General features: G+C 31.6%; 1 long non-coding RNA gene across 1 annotated transcript; it reads left to right on the top strand.

The window, feature by feature from the left end:
* The first annotated feature begins 2,177 nt into the window (after positions 1-2,177).
* LOC107896310 (uncharacterized) lies at positions 2,178-3,234 on the top strand. The gene is made up of 2 exons (XR_001683682.2): positions 2,178-2,417; positions 2,720-3,234. It is a non-coding gene; the product is annotated as an uncharacterized lncRNA (long non-coding RNA).
* Positions 3,235-6,370: the final 3,136 nt, after the last annotated feature.

Below are 6,370 nucleotides of genomic sequence, written 5' to 3'. Positions count from 1 at the left end.
AAAGATATGCAGTATCATACCCAGCACGATTGGATACAATCCTTTATATCTTTAAAAATACGATTGATTTTTGACTTTTAAAAACTCGTACACTAAAATTATAAAAGGTTATCTAAATATTTAGTTCACCGAAAAAATCATACCCAGCACGATTGAGCACGATTTTTCGAATTCCCAAATATTGGATATTGCCTTATTTTAGAATTTTTGAATAATAAAGAAAATTGGAAATTTGCTCAAAACACGTTTATTTGTTTTAAAATAGATGGAATACTTAATGCATTGTATCAAAACGTTTGCGTGGGAAAGAATTTATGAACATGGAATAATAAGATACAACAAGTCACAATTAACAAATCCCCAATTATGTACAACTATTCTAAGTAAAATGTGACCAAATTCTTTCTCATGAATGATGAACAATCAATACGAAAATGATATACAACCATAATTAACATAGCACCCTATAAAACAATTCACCGAATACGTACAAAATAAAATGGGATTGGAAATCAATATATAGTACTAGGCATTTTCAAAATAATGATGAATTAATTAACACATAAAATAAGTTGATAAATTGGTATGAAAGCTAGAGATATATAATTATTTAATGTAAATATTGTAGAATAAAACATTTGAATCGAATAATATGCAAAATATTTCAAACACAAATTTTAAAAATTGATAATATGCATGGTTGCTTAAATAACATATAAAATACAAAAGAAAAAAAACATGATAGGATATAGTGTACATAACAAAGAAAATTATATTTACAAAAAACATAAATTTAGTGATGTATATCTATAAAAATATATTTATAAAGGGAAATTTAAAACAAAATATAACATAATTTTACATATAACAACTTGATTTGGATTGACGAAAATAATACATGTATAAGGATAATAAAATATGAGAGTGTATACAATAAATAAATGGTACGACTTAAAATATAGTTCTTAAAAGAAACGCATTATACACATGAATAATTTAAAAAAATATACATAAAAGAAATATTAATTTGAAACCAATACTGTAGACTATAATAAAATAATTTAATATGGGTTATATACATATATTTTAGAAATAATTAAATGTTAGAATATCATGAAATAAATATGAATTATAAAATTAACTTAATTTTATCATATACTATGCATTTAATAAAAATAATTAGGTACAAATTTAAAAAAAACTATATATTTAAAAATATCATGGTTTTAATAATGTATGTAAATTAAATATAAATACAAAAATATATGCTTAATGATAACTTAAATAATATTTTAAATATGAAGAGATAATAATACATGGCAAGGTATAGCACACCTAATAGATTTTTATTTAAAAATCATACATATAAAAATAAATACATGTGAAATTAAATTATCATATAAATTATATACATACCATTTTACTTAAAAATATTTAGAAGAAATACTAAATAACATACTAGGATAACATAATATGGAGACACATTTTAAAATAACAATTTTATAAATACGAAGATAGAGTTCCAAAACAGTATCATATGTACATAAAAACATTTAAGTGTGTCATAAATCAAGAAGTATTTTAAATAATCTATGTATCAACATATATATAAATATTTTGACAACACTTTATAATAAGGTATTTAAATAATGTAATTTTAAACATTCCAAAATAATAGTTATTATAAAAAAATTAATAAGAACGATTAGTATACCATTATATATAAAATATTGAAAGAAATAGGATACATAAGATGAAAATATAAAAACAATCTCAAAATAATCATACAAATGTAACCAAACAAAATTATTAACATGGATTAAGGCATAAACATATGAAATATATTTTAAATTAACTGATTATACAACTATAAGATCAAATTAATACTACAATAAAATAGGGAGGATAATTTGAAATAAAGTAATCATAACATGGACCAATGCTAAAAGCGCATAAATGTATGGGGACTGAAATTGTAAATATCTCGCGTCCACAATGCTGTAATGAACCGCGGATCAAAGTGAAACAATGCACAAATTAGAAGGCCAAATTTTAAAACATAAGGTAGGCAATTTGGGCACAAATTGAAGGCTGTGCGCAAGGTGAAGGATTTGTCGCGCAAATTCCCCATTTTTGAGTGGTAATGCGCAGATTGGGCCTGCCAAATGAGTCACCGTGCGGACCTTTCTCAATATTACAAATGACACCGTTTTTTTAAAAGGTTACTTAAAACCTTTCTTTCCCCATTTCCTTTTTCAAATGTAGCCCCATTTTTGGCCGAAAATCACAGCCTTGAAATCAAATTTCTAGGGTTTCTTTTGCTAGCAGCCGAACCACCATTGTTTCGGTGATCAACAGTATGCAAACAGTACCCATCATCCCCGTTGAAGGCGCTCGACCATGCCTAGAGAAATTTAGTAAGTATTTTCTTCCTCCCTTTTTATTTTAAAAAAAAACTTCAAATCTCACATTATTTTTAAAAAAAAAATGAAGATAGGCTCATAAAGCAAAGATTCAACACTATTTGTTCCCTCGCCTTTACCTCAGTATTTCTGAAGTATTCGGGCTTTCATTGGGATCGACTCACATACTAAAAAAATTCGAACCAAATGAAAAAAAGTAAACTAAAAAAAAATCATAAGAGAGGACAAAAGAAAACTTGAAATCACCTTTGCTAATCTTAAATTGCTTTTTCTCTATTCTCTGTGCGTGTGTACAGATACAATTGCGTAGGTTTTCTTTTTGGCGTACATTCAACGACTTTTATAGCCAGATTTACAGAATAAAGTAAAAAAAAATTACATTTTCATTGCTGTCATCTTCTGTGAATTCGATTATCTCTCTTCTCGTGTGTTCTTTGCAAGAACAGCCATACGGAGGAGTGACCCTGGTGACGTAGAGACCGAGCGTGGCAATTTCTCGCGAGAGGCTGACCTTCTGGTGCCCTTCTGGCTTACTCTAGAAGCTTCTGGCATTCTCAGGATGCTGAGATAATTTTTGGGTGTATTGGGCCTCGGGTTTTAGGGCTTATTGGGTCATAAGTTATTTTATTAATTGGGTTGGGTGGTTATTTATGTAACTAGACTAATGGACCTTTTTTGGACCAATGGACTTTTATTATTTTTGAGGTTTTTTTTTATTTTTTTGTTTTATTTTTGGTTTATTCTAATTGGCCCGGGCGAAATGGGCCTATTACACAACACATTTTATGCATTCATCAGGATTCAAAGACAACTCATCAAACACTCTTATTGTATTCTCTAACCAGAACTCAGCTTTTTCAGCATCATCACTTGTTGTAGCTCTGAACTCTTTAGCCCCATATTTTCTAATCTTATCAACTGGTGGTCTACTCAACTGTATCAGATTCATTGGTGGCATAACAGAAGTTTGAGGAGGATTAACTGGGGGTGGAGGTTGTTGTACAACCGGATTGGTTCTAATATATTGGGTGAACCAGTCATTCATCATCTGATAGAAGGCTTGTTTAGCCTCACCATCACGGCTACTCGTAGCCGGTCGAGAATCAACTTGCAACGTCCCTTATGCGGGAGCAGATGCATTGCTTTCAACATCATCAGCTACAGCTCTATCGGGATCCATTTGCTATATAAAAGCATATTTCAATGTTAGGATTCATCACATTATCGCAGTTCATAAATATGACATGTATAGCTAGAGTCACATATGCTATGGTAGTCCTAGAACCGACTAAACCATAGCTCTGTTACTAATAAAATTAACACCCCTATCCCATAACCGTCGTCGGAATAGGTAAGGGGCCTTACCATACAGACAGAACATTACAGATCAATATAGAATCACAAATATCACATAATATTAATGCATAAGAAAAACAACAATTCATCTCTTATAGAGGTCTCCAAGACCTAAGACATACTTTTTGAAGAGGTTGGGACTAAACCGGACACATTCAAAATTTTCAGAACTTAGAAAATTTTTTCCAATTTTGTTGAGGTCACACATCCGTGTGACCAGGCCCTGTGCCTTACACGGGCACCAGACATGCCTATGTGATCTAGCCATGCCATAACAGAGTATATATACTGACTTTTACACACGACCAACAGACACGACTGTGTGATAATTAGCTAGCTACTAACTTAAGCCCACGGCCATATGACACACCCATGTGTCTTAACCGTGTGGTCTTAAGAGGTTACTGCTTTGCATACATGACCATAAGGCATGCCCGTGTTCACTGAACGTGTGGCATAATGCAGGCTTGGTTTAAGCCAACTTGCCACCCCTTTTTGGGCCATTCCTACAAGCAAATATTAAACAACATTTATACTAAAATTTTCAGCCAATTCCATGCTCAAAACATGCTTCATTATAACTAGTCATCATCATTCAATAACCTATTCAAATCCATACCAAAACACATTAAAAATCTTATTACAACAACATGCTAAATTGCTCATTTCATAACTCACTTATGACACCTTCTAACTCATGCTTAAACTTACCATTTCCTTAACTTGGCATTTTTCAAAATGACCACCACATACAAGGCCATATACCCATTACAAGCATACATAATTTGGCATCACAATTCATTTACCAAAACTAAGTACAATCATACCATTTGCTAGCCAACTCTCATGGCATAACATATATGCTTATTAAAGCTTAAATACATAGACATTCTAGCCTATACATGCCATACTTAAAAATATTTACACTTTCAAGGTACCAAAATAAGTTTGATAATATGGTGATGATCCTTGACGGTTCCTGAGCTTGTAGTAGCTTCGATATCTATAAAACAATGCAAACACACACAAAGTAAGCTTTCAAAAGCTTAGTAAGCTCGTACTATATTCATCAACAGTATATAAAACATAAAACATCAACACATAAGTATTTACAAATTCTCAATCATCTATCTAATCTATACCAACCCAATCTATATGTTCATAACAATTCAATGAACTTCACCTAGATAATATCATCTACCACAAAGGAATCATACATACCTGGTTCTTCCCATACTTACTCACTTTCATTCTCACCTCTTGTTTGAGTATTTCAAGACTTTGTGTAAATTATTCATACTTTAACATTTGCACACTTAGTGCTGTAAAGGTTAGCCGAAGCTAAAATGATTCCGCACACTTAGTGCTATTTTAACTAGCCAAAACTAAGTCGGTATCACACACTTAGTGCCTTTAATAGCCAAAGCTAGTTTAAATCGTACACTTAGTGCCAATGCTTTCAATTCATCATTATATCATCCAATCCAATTACATACAACCCATGTATAATACAGGCATAAAAAATTACTTAACATCATATTTTAAGTACGAACTTACCTCGTCCTCGAAATTTGTCGACTCGGACTGTTTATTCTACAATCTTTGATTTCCCTCGGTCTAAGTTTGAATTTCTCTTTTCTTGATCTAAATGTATTCAAAATTAACCCTTTTATTCACAAAATAATTCAAAACAATCCATATGTACACAATTAGGGTATTTTGCAAACTAGCCCTCATATTTTCACATTCGACACTTTAGTCCCTATTTCACAAAATCACAAAATACACATAATTTGCTTATACACAAGCTTAGCCGAATTCCCTAGTACTCATACTAGTCCATACATTTCATTTATTTCACATTTTAGTCCTTTAAAATAATATTTTCACAATTTAGCCCAAATTACTCAATTTCATCAAAAATCCAAAAACAAAACATTTAAACCCAACATCAAGCTTCCATAATTTATCAACTAACATCACAAAGCTCACATTTTCATCAATGGCACATTTCAAAATCATCACCAAAATCGTAAATTGAAGCACAGGTTCGATAGTATACGAAGCAACGATTACAAAAATATAGAAATTATAAAAAACCGAGCAAAACACATACCTAATTCACCAATTCAAAGTGCCGAACCCTAAGTGAGATTTCTCTTTTCTTTTTCTTTGTATTTTTGGTGGAATAGCATGAACAAATGGCTAATTTCATGCTTTTTGATGCGATCTGGCTCGAGTTGATGAGTCGAATTCACTTAGTTGCCCGATCGTCGTTCGAGAGAGTCATTCGTGCTTCGAGTTTTAGAATTAGAAGCGAATAAAAAGGGATGCGTTAGCGGATGGTTTCAAGAAGGGTAAGTTTAGCAATAGGTTCGATTAAGGGTAGCAAAGATGGATGAAGGATAGATGGTTCGGTTTGGGTTAGCAAGAAAGAAAGTTAAAAGTTGGGAATGGAAAACGAACTCAACGTCAGGAATGATTCAACACTAAGAAGTGTCACCCCGATTCCTATATTGTTAAGGTGAAAAAAATTATGGATAGATGGATAGGTGAACGCCACACCAAAATTGGTGATAAGTTCAAAACAA

This window comes from Gossypium hirsutum, chromosome A05 (assembly GCF_007990345.1).
Source record: "Gossypium hirsutum isolate 1008001.06 chromosome A05, Gossypium_hirsutum_v2.1, whole genome shotgun sequence".
Taxonomy (NCBI): domain Eukaryota; kingdom Viridiplantae; phylum Streptophyta; class Magnoliopsida; order Malvales; family Malvaceae; genus Gossypium; species Gossypium hirsutum.
This window is presented reverse-complemented; position numbering and strand designations above follow the sequence as displayed.